This window comes from Petaurus breviceps, unplaced genomic scaffold, assembly GCF_028583685.1.
Source record: "Petaurus breviceps papuanus isolate PSGF00001 unplaced genomic scaffold, PetGlider_PUasm1.0 76, whole genome shotgun sequence".
NCBI classification, from domain to species: domain Eukaryota; kingdom Metazoa; phylum Chordata; class Mammalia; order Diprotodontia; family Petauridae; genus Petaurus; species Petaurus breviceps.
In genome coordinates, this window is record NW_027186473.1 from 8,580,550 (window position 1) to 8,600,638 (window position 20,089).

At 39.1% G+C, this 20,089-nt stretch overlaps 1 long non-coding RNA gene across 3 annotated transcripts in view; it reads right to left on the minus strand.

The window, feature by feature from the left end:
* The window catches only part of LOC138174985 (uncharacterized), a 49,743-nt gene that overhangs the window by 12,086 nt on the left and 17,568 nt on the right, over positions 1–20,089 (minus strand). The window contains exon 4 of one of the 3 annotated variants that reach the window (XR_011171841.1): positions 418–672. The exons of the other annotated variants lie outside the window; for them this stretch is intronic. This is a non-coding gene — a long non-coding RNA (uncharacterized lncRNA). The remainder of the gene's footprint in view (positions 1–417; positions 673–20,089) is intronic. 3 annotated transcript variants of the gene reach the window in all.

Consider the following 20,089-nt stretch of genomic DNA (forward strand, 5'->3'; position numbering starts at 1 on the left):
TATAGCCAACACCTTACCACTAGTCTCTTTGAGCAAATAATAATAATGATAATGATAAAAAAAAAAAACATCAACAACAACATACATTTATATAATGCTTACTATTTGCCAGGCACTGTGCTGAGTGCTTTACAATTATTATCTCACTTGATTTATAAGTATTTAGCTAGTGAAATTCCTCTGTGAACTTTGGAGCATTGGATGGACATTCAATATAAGTGGTTCTGGTGTGTTCATCTGTGGTGAATAGGATCTTTTTTGGATTTTACTGTGGTTGCATAACTGGAGTTAGGGTCACATGCCAAAGCTATTAGTCAACTTTACTCCTTTTCTAGGTTTGAATTCTTCTAGTTTGGATGGAAGAGAGGGACTTCAGCCTCTTCATTTAAAGTCAACATATAACCCATGAATACAGACCTCAGTTCTTTGCCTCGATGTTCGTTCTTTGTGAGTTTTGAAAGGTCAAGAGAGTGCCGCATCAGAAGATCCAAGAATGGAATCTTTGCTGGGGTATGCAACCAACTGTTACAGGTTTGAAGGTTCACTTCAGGACCCAGTCTATTGGTAGCTGAGGCAAGGATTCATCCAGTAGGCATGCTGTATTTGGACCTGAACTTGATGAGACCAGTGCTCTGTAGAAACTGCATTGTCTGAGCCTACTTTCACCAGAGACTGAAAAAGTAAAGAAGACAATATGCCTCAGGGTGTTGGGAGTAGGGAGAGAAGACACACATTTGCCATCCTGATCTTGCTGTACCTTTGCAGTAAAATCCTTTTATAAAAGCTAAATAATGTTAATTGGTTAAAAGGAATTGGGGGTAGGAATCACTGCAAGGGGACCACACTGGAATAAGGACTCAAGCTGACAGAAGTAGAGAAGATATACCCCAAGCCCTCAGGGGTACTCCTAGAACTCTGTGGGAGTAATGGAGGAAAGATTCAGACTCATTCTGGGAGAACAAGACCAAAGAGTATCTGCTACAGTAAGAATGAAGTATTCTTAAAATATAATAACCATAATATTTATCTAGCACTTTAAGGTTTGTGAAACACTTTACAAAATTATCTCATGTTTCTGTCACAACAGCTATGGAAGGTAAGTGTTATTATTACCTCTATTTCACAGATGAGAAAACTGAGATAAGCAGAGGTAAAATGACTTGCTCAGGATAACATAGCTAGTTGATGTCAGAGTACAGATTTGAACTCAGGGCTTAGTGACTACAGATCCAGCACTCTATTTTCCATTCTATTATACCACCTAGCTTTACCTAAAAATGAAAGTAACTAGCTTTTATATTTCTTTCTTTTTTTAAGAGAGCTGGATTACAAAAATCATGAAATGATGGTTTTTAGAGCTTGGACAAGATTTTAAATATCATCTGACTCAACTTTGTTTTATAGATGAAGACCACACACACATATGTGTGTCTGTATACACACACACACATATATATATATGTAATATATGCATGCATCCATACACACATATTGGACTTCATGCGTGTGTATATATATGTATGGACACATGTATACAAGTCTTGATTTATATTTTAATTCAGGTAGTTTCTATCTCAGAATATTTTTAATCATTTGTAATCTTGGATGATTATCAGTAAAAATTTACCACAAAAGTATACATATTTGTTTTCAAATATATAACTTATAGTTTAGCCAACATATGACTATAATTTATTATAGGAAAAACAAATTTCTTTAGCGATCACATGCAATGAAAATTAGGGTAAACTAGCCATGTGACCGTGGGCAAGTCACTTAACCCCAATTGCCCTCCAAAAAAGCAAAAAAAAAAAAGGGGGGGGTGGCCAGGTGGCACAGTGAGTAACAGCACCAGCCCTGGTGTTGGGAGACCCAGGATAGGTTCTGGCCTCAGATACTTGGCACCCACACAAAATAACTGGCCATGTAACCTTGAGCAAGTTACTTAACCCCAATTACTTTAAAAGAAAGAAAGAAAATTAGGGTAGCTAGGTGGTGCAGTGGATATAGTGCCCATCCTGGAGTCAAGAAGATTCATCTTCCTGAGTTTTGAGTCTGGCCTCAGATACTGTGATCCTGGACAAGTCACTTAACCCTAGTTGCCTCAGTTTCCTCATATGTAAAATGAACTGGAAAAGGAAATGGCAAACCACTCCAGTATCTTTGCCAAGGAAACCCCCAAATGGGTTCATGAAGAGTCAGTTTCAAGTGAAAAACAACTGAAACAACACAGTGAAAAGGCATGGGCTGAGCCAATTTACTTGAAGCCCAGCCAGAAAAGGGACAGGTTTATATTGAAATAAGCAGAAAAGATTTAAAGATCGCTATAAGAAAGAACTTTCTGACGATGAAAACCCTAGAAGGGGTTACTGAAAAAGAACGTTGAGATCTCAGTCTAGGGTTGAAGTCACCAAGCATTTCCTCCCATACCCGGGATCACATTCATATCTAGCATCTCAGTCCCTGGAGACAGTGGGCTCAACTTTAAAGTAATTGTTACAAAGTATGTACATAGCCTGTCTCCCTACCCCAAACCTCCCTCAACCCTATTCACTTCTAGCATAATTGCTATCATTCTCTTTTGACTGCCTTTGATTTACTGATATATTAGGTCTAGACAATTACTCAGGACTTTGCTCCTTATCGGGTTCAAATGTCCATAAAAATCTTTTATGGATTCTAGGTTCCAGACCTTTGACAGTTCAGTTTGTTCTCTCAACCTTTTCAAGTTCTCCTGGTAATAGTCATCTACAGGAAAGAATAAACACAAAGGACAAAGAACAGAGGCCTGTGAATACGCATGTCCACTCTAAGGGGTAGATTCAGGCCTAGGGCCACCTCCCCACCTTCCCTGCCCAGAATCTTGTCCCAACATATAGACCTACAGTATATATCTGCCTCGCTTGACCTAGCAAGGCAAGAAAGAGGGATGAGATGCCTCATGAGAGTTTTTTTGTCAGCATCTTAGTTCCAGTTTAGCAACACAAAAGGCTCCTCTTCACAATGAGGCAAATGGACCAGAAACAGTTTGAATGCCAGCAGATGCTCTGAATCAGTATGTAAGGTACTTCCAGTCCCATCACCATACCTTCCCAGAAGCAGGCTCCCCAACCCTTCCACATGGACTGGCAGCCAGGGTGCTCTGGGTAATGGGGCTCCCATTGGTCAGTCCCTTTGTTGCATATTTTTTTAAAAATGAAGAAAACATCCAAATTACCAAAAGAAAGGAAAGCATTGGAAAGGACATGAATTTCTGTGGGTTTTTTGGCTGATACTTTGAATTCTGCTTTATTTTCTCTAATGTTACATAGATTTTGTAGCTAAAAAGGTAAAAATATCTTGAAAAATAACAGATTTATGTGGAGGCTCAAAAATCTCATTGGCCAAAAATTGGCCTATTTAAAAATTTAAAGTATATATAAAGAAATATTCATTGATATTTCATATCCTTACAGGGCATGAAAGGCATCTTGTAAATTTTGGGTCAAGCAGTTTGTCAGAATAATTTTATTTATGTAGGGATATATCATGCTTCTGTGCTCACCAGAAGACTGTGAAAAAGTCAGAGTTTTGTTGTCAGAAAGACATTAATAAAATAGCACCAACAACTAACATTTATATGGCCCTTACTGTGCTCTAGGTTCTGTGCTAAGTGTTTTACAATTATCTCATTTGATCTTCAAAACAACCCTGGGAGATAGGTACTATTATTATCCCCATTTAACAGATGAGGAGATTGAGGCAAAGAGGTAAAGTGACTTGCCCAGGCTCACCCAGCTAGTAAGTGTCTGAGGTTAGATTTGAATTCAGGTTTTCGTCACTCCAGGCCCAGTGCTCTATCCACCATGCCAACAGGGGGAAAGTATAAGGGAATTGGTCTTTCACTGTCTTAATCACAGAAAAGGGGGACATATAAGGTGTTTAACTCACTGTAAAATTCAGTTACCTCCATGATCTTTAGATGAGGTACAAAATAGTCCTTTAAGTGAATCAAAAAAATAGTAGCAGGAGGGCAGCCAGGTAGCACAGCAAGCAAGAGCACCGGCCCCAGTGTTGAGATGACCTGGGATCAAATCCGGGCTCACACTCTTAGCATCCACCCAGAAATACCTGGCTGTGTAACCTTGAGCAAGTAACTTAACCCCAATTGCTTTAAAAAAAAATAGTAGCAGGATAGGATGAAGATTGACAGGCCTCAGGGTGACCTAAAAAAATAAGTTTACTAACTCCAATCCATAGAATCAAAGAGGGGCTGCCTTCCCTGATGGGATGAAGAGGAGTAGCACGGAGGAAGCATCATGGCACTGACAAGATGGAAAGATGGGGCAGGAGCAACTACCACAAAGAAAGGGGACCGGACTCTGGGGAAGAGACAGTTCAGGCCAGTCCTCTATGAGGTGTCAGGACGGAACCAGTGTGGTCCAAATCTCCCTTTTTCCTAACCACACCCTAGGGTGGTAATACTATACATAAGGTAAATCCTCCTTTCTCCCTTGGACCTCCTAAGGCCTAAAGCCAATTCCTCTAGGCACAAAGTCTGTTTAGCCTTCTTTTGTTTTAAATGCTCATTCTGACTTTGCAAACAGTGTTAACCACTAGCTAGAGTGTAGTTATTGTGAATACTTTTGGAAGGAGGTAACCAATAAGGAAACCTGCAGAGAATAAAGATAAATTTAGCACTGAGATGTTAACCAGAATTGTTATCTCTAGTTGGGGGCTTGGACCTAACACAAACACAAAGAGCATTGTCCATCCTTTTATATTCCATCTAGGGTGAAAGATCATCATATTTGGAAAACCCATCTGCGCAAGGAGTTAATAGTAGGATGAGATGCAATGTCCCCATAACACTACTATATTGGAGAAGGATGGAAGGGCAACAGTCTTCTCAATTTAGCTTTTATTCTCTCCCGACTTCATTTTCATACCAGTTAAAGAAGATATTAAGAATAAGGTAGGATTTGTTATTCCATTCTCTATACAGCTAGACTTTTTATGTTTAGAGTCCCTGAAATAGGTTTTGGGAACACCCCAGCTCCAAGTCTTATAGCCATTTAGTACCATAGACTATATACCAAATCAGAACCTGCTATAGTTAAAAGAATAATTATCTTAACCCTCAGAGAATTATCTTGTATTCTCAACCTTTCTTAGCTCTTCCGGTCTAGATATGGAGATGAGAACAGAGAGGCCAGTAGATGGGAGCAGAGAGCAGTGTAATGACCAAGAGATCAGCAGAGATACTTTGTAGTAACACAATACCTAACATAGCATGCAAATGTAACACCCAGTAGGAAGTAACAGGACCTCAAAATCACCTGAGAGCTCTGCCAGTCCTACAGTCCCAGAGGTGTAATTTGCCCTGGCCGCACATGATCCCTTCATATATGACCTCCGTGAACACTGACCTCCTGGGTTTCTAACATATGGACCCTTCATACTTCTGGGTTTCTAACATATAACCTTTCATATATATATTCTCTACTCATACATGTTCTTTATAAAGGTTCCCTGGACACACGTGTTCTCTAGTATGTGTTCCTTTTCCCACTGAAAACTACTCTTCATGTGTATAAGGTTTTTTTTTTATCATTTTATTAAATAGATTATTAGATTAAATGCCTTTTATTTTGAATTGATATCTCCTGTGACTTTCTGGTAAAAGTAAATATACTGATGGATGGCTTTAAGTGTGGTGACCTGCTGAGTTCCTTAAACCTATGGTAGTTTTTCAGAGGGGCCATATATCAGGAGGTATCTTAGGTGGTACATACATTTGTAGTTTATTAGAGTTACCTTAACTTGTTTGCTTTGAATTTTTTAAAATGTCCTCAGAATTGCAACCAAACATTCAAATACTTTAAATGAACAGCAGCAACTTCAGGATATCAGGAGAAAAGAGCACAAACCCAGCAGTGTCATCCTGACCCAGCAGAAGAGTAATCCAGTTTTAAAGGTAGAACTTGCCCTGTGACCTGAAGAGCAGCAATATGATTCTGGTAATGCAGGGCAGACAGGCAGTTTTTAAAATGTGGGCCTTGGCTCTAGATCCCTGAAGTGTAAATCTGGGAACTATTAGCAGAAGCCTACCAGCTGATGTCATGTGTTATAATGCCGAAAAAGGAGAGACATGATCTTCAAATTAGTCAGGATCCAAACCACTTTGGGTTTTACAGACTACGTCAACACCCAGAATTGCTTTTGGAAACACAACAGTAGTCAGTCCAGATTCCTGAGGTCTGGTGTAATGTGTCCCTGAGTGGCTACATTCTGTATCACTTAAAACTTTGGGATCATGTGGAGACTTAAAAGGTTTCTGGATTAAGAGTTGGGAAATATGAACAGGGAGAGAGTGAAATAATGTAAAAATCAATCATATTGGTACAGAATAATAACCAAGTTTTACTTCATAAAAATGATTTTACTTAGTGATCTGAAATGTTTTTACCTCTTTTATCTAACGCAGTCTATATGTAGGATTTGATAAACATCAGTATATTCTGTGCATCTGTAATTATAGTCATAAAAGGCAGTGTAAATAGCCCTTTTAGTTCACTTTATTTATCTTACATGCCACCCTCCTCCAAAGAGGATAGATTCCTTCCTTGAGGGTAGCAGGAGAAAAGGTCATTAGACTAGCTACTCTGTTCTCTGTGAGAGAAAGATGCCAGACTAGAATTATATGTATCTGTTCCCCTAAATATTGCTGGTCTCAGGGAGTGATTTTTTATGTTGAAAACAACAAAGTCATTAGCATCCCTGGTCACTATCTCTTTAAGGGAAAGGAGCTGTCCCAATCTTATACCCACAGACTTGACTCCTTACTACCAAGTGCTAAATATACAAAAGGCCATTAAAAATAGTGAATAATGAGCCAATCCAAACAGATCAAACAGAAATTGGAAAAGTTATACAGAAGAGAATATACCAGAAAATACATGGAATGAATGAGCTCTCTCAGGGAGCGAGATAATTCAGCTCAACCAATAGAGCATCCCCAATCTTATCCAAGGAAAAATTCCCTGAAGTCTGTAAGGTGATAAGATGGAAATCAGGGACATGTGGGGATTCTGGCTTCTTTACATCTCCTATTTCCCAAAGTAATATCTCTCTCCACAGGTTCCTCTCTCCAAGCACGAATGAACAAAGTCTCAAACGGTCTCTCACCAATTCCACTCATCCTTCAGGCACATAGGAATCATTATTTTCTCCGTAAGTCAAAAATTACACCTAAGTAGCTACATATAAATATATTAGTCTTAAAATCAGGGTTACTATTAGTTAAATTTTTCTTCAAGCCAAATTAAAATCTGCTTCCCTGTAATTTCTACCTACTGGTCTTTGATCAGATGACAAGTCCAATGAATCCTTCTACCAAATGATACTTTAGCTACTTGAAGACCATCTTATCTCATCCCCAAATCTTCTCTCCTCCAGGCTAAATAAGTCAAATTGCCCAACTATTATGATTTATATGGGGTTTTTAAATTTATATATTACTTTCCTTGTAAAAAACCTTATGATCTTAAAGTATTAAATTTTTATCAACATCTCTTTTTACTTCACCTTTTTTTCTACCTCCTCACTCCTATACTTACCCAGAGTTATTCTTAGTAACAAAGAATAAAAAAGAAAGAAAAGTTCAACAAAACCAACTAACTCATCAATCAATACATATGCAGTATTTCATACCAATAGTCCCCCTCTTTTGCAAAGAAGGGAGAGGATGCATTATTTTATCTCTTCACTCTGGCTAAGTTCAATCAATAAAATTACATAGCATTCAGTCTCTTTTTTGTAATTGTTCTTTCCACTTACATTGTTGTGGTCATCATGTACATTGTTTTCTAGGTTCTGTTTTCTTGACTTAGCATCAATTCATCTAAGTTTTCTCATACTTCTCTGAATTCTCCATCTAGTGTCCTTTCCATCATGCCACAAGGCCACATGGTCTCAAGTCCCTTCATTATCTCCTTTCCTCTTCTCTGAATTTACTACATTTTTTATTTTGGTATCCTTCGAAAATATGTTTTTGTTGTTGTTTTTTTCCTTTGAGGAGGGAAGGCAGGGCAGTTGGGGTTAAATGACTTGTCCAAGGTCACACAGTTAATAATTGTTAAGTGTCTGAGGTTGGATTTGAACTCAGGTCCTCTTGACTCCAGGATGGATGCTCTATTCACTTCACCACCTAGCTTCCCTGATCCTTCTAAAATGTGGCACCCAAAATTGGACATCATTTTCCAGATTGCTCTGATCAATGTAGGATATACTTGGGACAATTAGTTTCTTTTCTTTGGACATTATACTTCTATTAACACAGACTTCTATCACGTCAGTTCTTTTGACTTCCAGATCACATAGTCATTCAACGAAGCTTGCTGTCTTTTATAGCCCTCATGTCTTTTATTATGTGAAGTGTTTTCTAGCCAAATCTTTCCCATCTTGTAGAGTTGATATTTTGATCCCAAGTGTAAGGCTTTAAATTTATCCCTTTTAAATGTCATAGTAATTTCAGATCACTATTTTAGCTCATTGGGATATTTTTTTCAGTTCTCATTTTGTCATCTCTTCCAGCTTTGTAAATTTGATAAGCATTTTAGTTATGCTTTCATCCTCGTTGCGGCTGAGAAGACAAGTATAGAACTCGAGAGGGAATCCACTAGAGACCTTCCTCCTGACTAGTACTTTTTCATTAATCCATTATTCTGGTCTGGTCAGTCAATACATTCTGATTCCATTGACTGCAACATCATTGAACATATATCTCTTTATGTTGTGTACAAAGATATCACTTATTATTTACACTGTGTCAGGCACTGTGCTAAGTGCTAAGTATACAAAATACAAGTAGAAAGATAGTCCTTACCCCCAAGGAGCTTGCATTCTAGTGAGGGAAGGCAAAACATAAAAGGGAACTGGAAAGTAGGGAAGAGGGTGGCACCCACATGCGGGCATGGTAGAGCAAGCCAAGAAAGTCAAGAATAGATTTCAGAGAGAAATGAAGAAATGTCTGACCTATGCACTTTACTTAAAATGGAATTTCTAGGAGAAACCAGTCTCTAAAAAAGAGGATACAGTTTGGCGGCCAACTTCTCTTGGACTCAAATTTTTTTTTGAGGGGGGAAGGCGAGGCAATTAGGATTAAGTGATTTACCCAAGGTCACACAGCTAGTAAATGTGTCAAGGGTCTGAGGCCTTATTTGAATTCAGGTCCTCCTGACTCCAGGACTGGTGCTCTATTCACTGTGCTACCTAGCTGCCCCTCAATTTTTTTAATTTGTAAAATTAAGGGATTGATCTAGATCAAGGGTTCTTAACCTATGACCTTTAGGCCCCAAAGGGGTCTGTGGATAGTTAGTAAGCCAATAAGGATTTATTTATTAAATGATTACAAATCCCTCACTGAAATACAGGTATATTATGTCCATGATATTCCTCCAATCCACTAACCTTGTTCAAAAAAAGGACAGTAGGACTTAATGTCTGGTATAACTTAGTCTTAATAAAACTATTCTTAGCTTGCCCAGTACCCCACTCCTCACCAGTTATTTCCTAGGAAACAGAAATCCACAGGTGACATCAGCTGTGCCCCTACTTGAAAGAAGATAAGAACTCTCATGCCTTATTTATAACTCATCATTGCTCATACCACACTGATGTAGGCTATGTGTAGAGTACTAGCAAGCAGCCACAAGTCCTGACCAAGATGAGCCCATGCCTACACTCTAACAAACACACTAGGAAAGACCATGCCTAAAGGCTTTCTTTCATGAAGCCTCTGCTTTCATGAAAAAATGTTCCACTCCCAAATTCTAGCCTCTCTACTTGCCTACACAAACTCTTTCCCCATAACCACTGCTTCTTCCACCAGCCAGGACTTACCACACTTATGCCAGCTCCCAAACACCCATTCACCACATTAAATCCTCTGCCTAAATCCTGAGGTCCTTAAATGTCTTCACACAGAATTGCAATCAGTTGCTCTCCATTCCAGTGACCCATAGAAATGTAGATCTCCCTTCATGAGTGACAGCACTGATAATATCTGGGGTTTTCAGTCCCATAGTGTTCTGGGCTCCTGATATCTTTCTTGGCTTATAGTAATCTCCTCTCCCCTTTCTAAGTGTTCAAAAACATTCTTTTGATAATATGTTCTAGAATTTTACCAGAAATCTCCATCAAGTTCACCCATCTATTGTCTAACATACTGACCTTTTTTTTTCTTTTGAAAATTAGATCAATTGCTACTTTCCTGTACCATGGTACATTTACCCTAGTTCTTTCCTAGTAACCACCAATAGCAATTCTCTTGCCAAATCAACAAGTTAATTCAATAGCCTGGGATGTAGTTCATGTAGACTTGGTGGCTTGAACTCATTCAGGACCACTACATGCTGTCTTATAATTTCTTAATAACCTGGAATTTTAATTTTCTTCTAATGATTTTTGTTCTCTCCTCCTCAGTCTGAAGGTCAATTTATTTGGAAAAAAAAGCAGAAAAAAAAATAAGAGCTTAGAAATTCCATCTCCCTCCAGTACTGTAATAAGAATGTAAATTTTGAAGATCTTCCCTGCCCCTAGGCTAATGTGCACCTGAAGCCTGGGGTGGGAGGCTTGTTTTTCAGTAGATACTTTTTGATTGGCCAGTGGGTCCAAAAGGTTGTTACATTCTCTGAGCCAGGAGAAGGCTATATAAGCCCTGATGTGTAGCTTTGTTTTGGGACTCACTTTGAGAAGTGTTCTGTGATTTGATCTGAATTCTGGGAAGCCGTTGTTGAGAGTCCCCCGGCTTTGAAAAACCCAGAATGTGGAAACCCAGATGTTGACTGGGTATGGATGTAATGGTTGGACAGTTTGGAAATCTGTCTACTTGATCTGTTTCTGTCTTGATAATTCTGCCTGTATACTTTGAAGTTCAGGGTACTGACCTTTTTCCCCTGAACAAAGTAAACGATATGTAATCTGACTGATTAAAGTAAGCTTGTTAACCCATTTTGAGTTGCTTTCCTTTATCAAAGCAGATCCAAGAACCTGTGGTGGCAGCAAACCCTGAGGATGCTTGGGGTGCTTGCTGCTACAAAATACCTCCCTCAGCTTCCTCTTCCCCTCTGATTGGAAGACTCCCAATCACTTCCTTTATAGTGGGTAGAAACTGGATTTGCAGATCATTCTACATTTCATCTGCTACCCTGCCTGGTTTCAGCTCCATAAAATAAGATGTCCCCAAGTCAAATATCCCCTGGTGTCCTGTTCCCCAACCCCTTTCCTGCCTTCTTCTCCTTTAGATTGTAAGCTCCTTGAAGACAAAGACTGTCTTTCTTTTTTATGAGTTGTATCCCCAGAGCTTAAGTAGGAGATTAATAAATATCTATGGGATTGGTCTAGATTGAGTTTTGTGAGGACAATCCCAAGAAAGAGAGAAAGACACCTAGGCCCACATTCCCAGAGGTGTGTATGGCATATATCACATATGTCACATGTGTGGGTAGGATGTTATGAAGTTATTGTTCTTGCTTTTCCATTTGAATAAATGCCTTTGCTAAGGTATTTTCTTCTCATAAAAGCCATCCCCAAGAACCAACAGAGTATGAGTAGCTACCCCTTTCAGGCTCCTGCTAAACATAGGGGCAAGTTGGGGGATGCGATAGATGATTTACTGAACCTCTATTTTATTGGACCCCTATTTTATTCTAGTCAATATGTGATTCCATAAGGGTAGTGATTATAAGTTCTAATAGTAGGCCCCAGAGCTGTGAACTGCAAACTGTAAATTCACTTGCTTGATCATAGGAAACTGACTAGAGCACCTCCATCTTTGTTTTCTCTTGTTATGGTGACCAAGCCCAGTGTGGCAGAGGTGACACAATTACATGGAAAGCCCCCCAGCGTTTTTTGTTGCCCTTCCATCCCTTTTCATCCCTCTATCACCCAACATGGGGTGATGACCATGAGCACTTGGCCAATGACCAACCCTAATTGCTGACCTGTGGTATGCCTTTCTACCGGCCCATTGACCCACTTGGATGTTTTGACATCTGTTTGTCAGCCCAATACATGGGTATCCTTATCAACTTGGTAGGGCCTCCAGAAAGGTCAAGATAGGTCTATTAAGGTCTGCTCACTAGCCCATTTGTTAATCAATGGAATTTTATATTTTGTGTAGACCCTCCTATAGGGTCAAAAGGGCAAGGTCTATCAACCAATGAGAGTCTATATTTTTAGTCTGCTTCACAGTATTGTCTGAGTATTAAGCACTATAAAATTAAGGCCCAGGAGGAAGGGATCATCTCAGATCATGAGGAAGATCTGAGGTCCACTTCATTAGAGGAGACCATGGACCCTTTAATAAAGTACCATTAGCTCAGAGCTCTACTACCTCAGTGGTTTTTCTTGCAGATTAAACACTTCTGAAATTTCCACAGGGAGTAATCCAAGGAGCTGAGGTTGAGGAAAATTCTGTCACATATGTAATAAGAAAGTTCGAAATTTTGAGTTTTAGGCATATTAAGTTTAGGGTGATTGAGGGGAAAAACTTATTGAAACAGAGCTGTCTAGCAGAACTACTCTGTGTACCACTCATAATAACCTCCTGTGTCACTGCTAGAAGGGAAGTAGCTAAAACAGGCTTGTATACTTTTTGACAGTTAATAAGGAAACAGATAAGATAGTTATTTAATGATATAATGGGGCATGCTATCTTTTTGTCTTTTTCATTTATTATATTATGAACCTATCTTTTTAAACTTCTATTGTTTACCTTTGTTTTGCAGGTGGCCATTAAATTTTTTAAGTGGAATTTTCTATCCATTCTTTTATTTAACACTCTCTTAGGAAGATATTCTGGTATGTTTTGGAGGAAGAAGACTAAAATATCAAGTGATTCTTTTGTATATGTCGCCTTGGGTATCCTAGATCCCAACCCAGACAACACTGCTGTGAAGACAAAACACTCAAGCATACTGTATTCCAGGGTTTACTAATGTAGTGATGATTTATAAAATAGAACTGAAAGTTGCTTTTGTTTATTTGTTTAAGAATTCTGGGAAAGATAAACCAGGAGAATTCATTCCACATTTTGTGCCACATGAGTGGGCAAATTTGAAGGGTATATCTAATCTCGAAATGTTTGCTTTCCTTCCTTCTCCATTTTCTCCATCCAGCTTCCCCATCAGAAAAATGAGAGAAAGAGACATGATAGAGTTGATTTCATGCCCCTTCTAGCTCTAAAATGCTGACTTAAGTGCTTTTTAAAGACAAATTTTAAAGACATTTCTTACCACTAGATGGTGCCTGGCAGCTTTTGTGTAGTATACTACACAATTATTATACTCTTGTTTTCTCTTTTTACTAACTTCATTGCTACCATAGTTGTATCCTGGAACCTTTCTGTGATATACTCCATGGTAAATAGACTATGTCATGATTACATCCTATTATGTAGCTCACTTACTGTTTATGTTGTTCAGCCTTCCTTTTCAAAGAAGACCAAAGACATCATGGGGTAATGTCTTGACTTATGCCTGAATTGGATCTAAGTGAGGCAGAGTTGCACAGTTGTCAGCCTCATTCTCTTTTGCAATGTCATCAAAGTCCAGTGGCAAGACAAAAGTCAAAACTATGGGCAATGACCTGGGATGCAATGGATGATCTTGGTGTCTTCAACATCTGACCAAGCTCTAAACTAATTCCATGGCATCTATTTCAGTTGCCTTCATGGCCGTTGGAATAAATTGTTCCCATCTGCTCATTCCACTGGAGTAAGTCTTCACATGCTTGGTGTAGACATCCCCCAAACTCACCAAAGGGTTTGAAGCCTGTCAGTTACCCTCAACCTGGTTTATTCTGTCTGCTGAATTGGTTTGTGGGGTGTGGTTTCTGTGCTATTACAGCTTCCTGGAGCCACAGATGAGAGTTGGATGCAGGTGGACACCAGAGGCAGGTGAGCAGCCCCGAAAAGGGTTCAGTAAGCCCTTACACCACAGGTGCTAGACCTCCCTCATTGTCCTGTACACCCCAGTTCATTTATTACTTTGTTAGTTAAGCCCTTTTGATGGCTTCCAGGAAGACCTTCCTTTTTGGCTCTACTCTCTATATGTATAAGTGTTATACCAGGTTCTTTGAAATTGTAATTCGATACAATTCAACAAAACTTTAATAAGCAGTGATGAAGTACAAAAAACCCGCACTTGATCCCTCCATCTCTGCTAGCTATCACCCATATCTCTCTTCCCTTTTATGACTAAACATGTCAGGAAGGCCATCTCCAGCTGATATCTTCACTTCTTTTCCTCGCACTCTCTTCTTGACTCTCTACAATCTGGCTTTTTACCTCATCATTCAACAGAAATTATTTTCTCCAAAGTTATCAATAATCTCTTAATTGCCAAATCTAATAGCCTTTTCTCAATCCTCATTGATCACCCTCTTCTTCTTGATGCTTTATCTTCCCTAGGCTCCATGACACTATTCTTTCCTGATACTCCTTTCACCTTTTGTGCCTCTTTTTATGACGACTCTATATCCAGGTCATATCTTTTAACTGTAGCTGTCCTCCAGAACTCCAACTCTCTCTTTTCCTTGTATACTATTTCACTTGGCAATCTCAACAACTCCCATAAGTACAATTATCATCTCTATGCTAATGATTCTTAAATCAATTTATTCAACCCTAACTTCTCTCTTAACTTTCAGACTTGTCTCTCCAACTGACTCTTAGACATCTCAAACTGGATGACCAGTAGACATCTTAAACTCAACATGTCTAAAACTGAATTCATTTTCTTTTTTCTCAAAGCTTTTCCTCTTCTGAACATCCCAATTATTATCTAGGGTATCACTATTCTCCCAGTCATCCAGACTCAAAGGTGTTGTCCCCAACACTGACACTTAAAAAGTTTAAGAGATATAATTTCTGGGTAGTCATTTTATTAATAATGCTAGCATTTGAATAAAAGTGATCAGGGACACTCTTGAATGCCAAAGATCCTCATGGTGGTGGGCTCAAGGCTTATATAGCTTTGGAAGAGTGGGTGTTCCAGAGGGAGCAATCAACTCTGATTAGTTAACAAGTAATGAGAGAGAATGAATATTACAATGAGGGGCTGGACCTAATTCTAATGAACTTTCATTATGTCATTCACTTCTAAATTACTCCCAGCCTTGAGCAATCTAATAAAAGAATTTATCCCTACCCAAACCTGAGTAGAACACAATGGGATTAAATTCTTTGTAAAGTTGAGTGTAGTCTGACCTAGATTGAGGGTTGATTTATTCAATCTCATTATCAGTAATGTCCTTCAAGAGACTGAGCTTTGAAATGAGGATTATAGAAAAAAGGGGAACTCTGAATCTCTCCAAATCAATGGTTATTAATAATAATTTCTCTCAACACCTCACCCTCTGTCACCTACCACATATAATCTGTTGTGAAATCTTATAGATGTTGCATTTGAAGCATCTCTCATTTATGCCTCCTTCTTTCCTCTGATACAAGCCCTCACCACCTCACACTCATCACCTCATCACTCATAGACTTTCAGTTGGTTTCCCTGCCTCAAGTACCTCATCACTCCAGTCTCTTCTCCTTTCAGTTGATCTTCCTAAACTCAAGTCTGACCATATCATTCCCACCTCCCCCAATTCAAAACTCCGGTGGTTACCTCTCACCTCCAGGATCAAATATACAATTTTTGGCATTCAAAACACTTCATAACCTGGGGATCCCTTCCTACCTGTAGTCTTCTGTCTTATTCACCCTGCTGTCCTCTTATTTCCAGTGACACTGGCCTCTTGGAAGCACCATCTATCTCCCACTTCTGAACATTTTCCCTGGTTTTTCTCTGTGCCTAGAATTTTCTGTCTCCTGGTTTCCCTGGCTCCCTTCAAGTCCTAACTGTCTCTCCCTCTATTAGATGTCCTTTCCACTCCCCTAGTGCCTTATCTGTATTAATTATTTCAAATTTATCTGTTCTCTCTGTTGTTTGTACATAGTTGTTTGCATGTTGTCTTCCCCATTAGCCTTTTGCAGTGCCTGGTACATAACAGGTGCTTAATAACTGCTTACGAGCTGACTAAGGCATTCTGGTTAGGTGCAAGAGTTATAGAGATGAAAATTAAAGATTTCCAATGCCCTAGAGGAATTAACACTCTGCTTGGGGATACAACATGTAAACAGATAAAATACAAGAAAATTGGGGGAACATTCACACTCAGCCTCTAACATTACTTTGGGACAAGCCTGACTCAAGTCAGTCTAGACTGTAAAAAATGAGAAACTAGCAAACCGTCTAATCATAAATAAAATGAAGTTGACTTAACAATAGATGGTAAGAATATTCATCAAGGATACTTCATTGATTCAGGGGCAGGCAGCTCCCCTGCCTCTGTGAAGTCCCTGATGGTGCAACTGAATAGAGAAGTATGTGTCAAGCCTGAGGAGCCAGTGATAGTCAAGTGTGTGCTATAGTATTTCGGGGATCATGAAGTTATATCAACATTTTTGAGCCTCAGTAGCCTGGAACAGTTAAGTCTTGAGGATGATATATCATGCTCTTTAGAGACTAGCCCAGACTATAGATCAGGGACCTTAGTAGATGTTGTTACCACCATAATAGTGCAAGCAGCTTGGGCTGTAGCCTAAGAGTGGTGATGCAGTGACCTTGTTCTAGGTAATATAAGGTTAAAGCTCTCCTATTAGAACCCAGGGTCCCAGGGGGGCAGAATCTGGATGCTGGGGGGAGTTGTGGGTAGAGAGTTAGAGTACAATTTTTGGAAATAGCTGGGAACACATCACAGGTACATGAAAATATCAAAGTAAGTGGAAATTAAAATGAAATCTAAAAGTCTTTACTGTCTCTGATAATAAATTTGAACTAGTTACCAGGGCACTTAACATTCTGAGCATATGACCCATAGCAGTTCCAGGTATAATTCCACTGAATTCACATTTGAATTTGAAATTCTGATTAGACAGAGTCTGCATAGCTGTAGACACTTTAGTATGGAGATCACAGAGTAACTAGAAAAAGGTGACTAAAACTTTGCCCTTAGAGCACTTGGCATCTTGCAAGAGGTAGAAATGGTAGAACTTGACACCTAATTATCAAGAAAAATTACTTAAAACAGGAAACCACAAGGTGGTGGTGCTACAGCATGAGCTCATCACTTTGCACCCATCCACAGGCAGTCAGCCACCCCAACAGTAATCTTCCACTGGTGTCCCAAATTCTTTGTCTTCCCCACCTGGCATCAGAGCACTTACCCAATGTGCATCTCTGAGAGATTATGTTTCAACTGTTAGGATTCACTGCTATTAGAATGAAATGATTGCATAAGTTACTTTTACCCTTTTTTAGAAGTAAAATTCTTTTTTGAGTGATGCTAATTGTATTAGCATGTAATTGTCCACTTTTGATTTGTTTACTGTTTTTCCAGTATGCCCAATTACTTCTCCAACTAAAGAATGCATTTGCTCTATCCCTGGAAACAATCTCAGTCCTGGAGAACCTGGCCTCTAATGAAGAGAGGTCTGGATTCTCTTTTCTCACACTTTTTGGCTTGTTAACCCCCCGAATCAGATCACCCCTTGGAAATCTTATCAGCTGGGCAGCTGTTGTTGTAGCATTGTAGAGAGAACTCTGAGCCTGGAGTCAGGAAGACCTTAAGGTACATCTCTATGCTAATGATTCTCAAATTGATTTATTTAGCCCTAACTTCTCTCTTAACTTCCAGACTTGCATCTCTAATGTATTCATTAATATGAAAAAATGATATAAAATCTGCATTTATTAAAAAATTAGGGGAGGGGGAAAGGTGGTCCAGACCTGTGATTTCATTGGTGTAGGGATTTCCCAGTGTGGAACCTTACTCTACTAATGCAGATCAACAAGTCCTCTGAAGATTATAGTCTTAGAGGGGCGGCTAGGTGATGTAGTGAATAGAGCACCGGCCCTGGAGTCAGGAGGACCTGAGTTCAAATCAGACTTCAGACACTTAACACAAAACTATCTGTGTGACCTTGGGCAAGTCATTTAACCCCAATTACCCTCCCTTCCCCCTTCTAAAAAGAAAAAAATTATAGATTATAGTCTTAGAGAAGTTAAGTGGCATTGGAGGCACTGAGAGCTTAAATGGCTTGCTCGTGGTGAAATAGATAGTATTATCAAAGGCAGGACTGAAACCCAGTTTTTCCTGAGTTCAAGCCTGGTCAGCGAGCTCAGTGGTGTCAAACTCAAATAGAAATGGGGCCACTAAACCATATATAAGGATCCCTATAGGCTGCATACTGACTTAGAAAACCATATATTAACATTATCTGTATTCTATTGTGTTTTTCTTATATTGTTAAATATTTCCTAATTACATTGTAATCTGGTTTAGTGCTGACTCAGAGTACATAGGATTTGGTACCTTTGCTCTAATCTATGCTGTACTGCCTCTCACAGAAGTTTCTTATGATACACAATTACTCATCAGTTAATTAATCCAATCTAATTTTTAAAAAATTTAGTAAGCACATAATTACTCTGTGAGAGAAACTGGGTATGCAATGATGAAGAAAGACACAATTCCTGATGCCAAAAGGTTAAAATTTGATATAACTTGTACACAAATAACCAAAGTCTATCTGAAAAAAGACCAAATGTTTGAATTATTGTAAGATCAATATAGGTCAACAGAATGTTCTGACAGTCAAAAAAAACTCACATGATATTAGGCTGAGTTAAAGAATAAATAATGGGTGTGGCTAAGTGGTGCAATGAATAGAGCACCGGCCCTGGAGTCAGGAGGATCTGAGTTCAAATATGGCCTCAGACATTTAACACAAAAAACTAGCCATGTGACCTTGGGCAAGTCACTTAACCCCAATTGCCCTACCTTCCCCCTCCACCCCAAAAAAGAATGAATAATGTCCAGAATGAGGGTAATGATAGTGCTACTCACTCCACCCTACTTAGACCACATTGGAAATACTGTGTTTTGTTCTCAGTATCACATTTTAGGATAGCCATTGGTAAGTTAGAGGGTATGTAGAATAGGGTAACCAAGATGGTGAAGGACTTTGAGATCATGCTACTTGAAGACAGATAGAAGGAACTGGGGGTGTTCAGCCTGGAAAATAGAGTAATTATGTGGGTTGGGATTCTTGTCCAAGAATTTGAAGGGCTGTCACATAGAAGAGGCTCTTGGCCCCAGATTTAAGCTCCATGAAAGAAAAAAAATTGAATGGGCTCCCTTGGGAAGATTGCCCTTCATTAGGGGCTTTCAAGCTAAGGATGGATGACCCTTTGTTGACTTGTCCTAGAGGAGAGTCTTGTCCAGGTAAGAAATTTTAAGTGCCTTCCAACTCTAAGATTCTTTAATTCTATGAAATGCGCACATGTATACAAATTCTAACAAGTTAGAACATATTAAGTACATAGGAGAAGTCAAACAGCAAAATAAGTCATTTTCTGACAGCTTGGAAATAATTGTGTCATCTGGCTCAATAAATTCCAACAGTTCCCTGTTACTTCTAGGATCAAATAGAAATTCTTCTGCTTGGCATTTAAAGTTTTTAATATTGCAGTATTTCTTGTCTTCTTATACATTATTCCCTTCCTTGGTTTCTATTGGTCTAGTCATATTGGTCTACTTGCTGTTCCTTATATATAATTTATTTCCTGTCTCTGTGCCATTGCAAAGACTGCCCCCCTTGCCTGGAATGCAGGTGTGGGCAATTCCTCTCACCTTTGTTTCTTGGGATCCCTGGCTTCCTTCAAGACAAAGACTAGCCCTCTGGAGAGGGCCTTTCTGGTCCTTCCACTTGCAAGTGCCTTTTACTGTAAGATTACATTTTGCATCTTGCTTGTATGTATATATACATATACTTACAGATACCACACATACATATATACACATGTGGGTACATACACATGCATGTATATAAGTATATAAATGTGGGGGCAGCTAGGTGAGGCAGTGGATGGAGTATAGTTCAAATCTGGCCTCAGACATTTATAAGCCATGTGACACTGTGCAAATCACTTAACCCTGTTTGTCTCAATTTCCTCATCTGTAAAATGATCTGGAGAAGGAAATGGTAAACAAT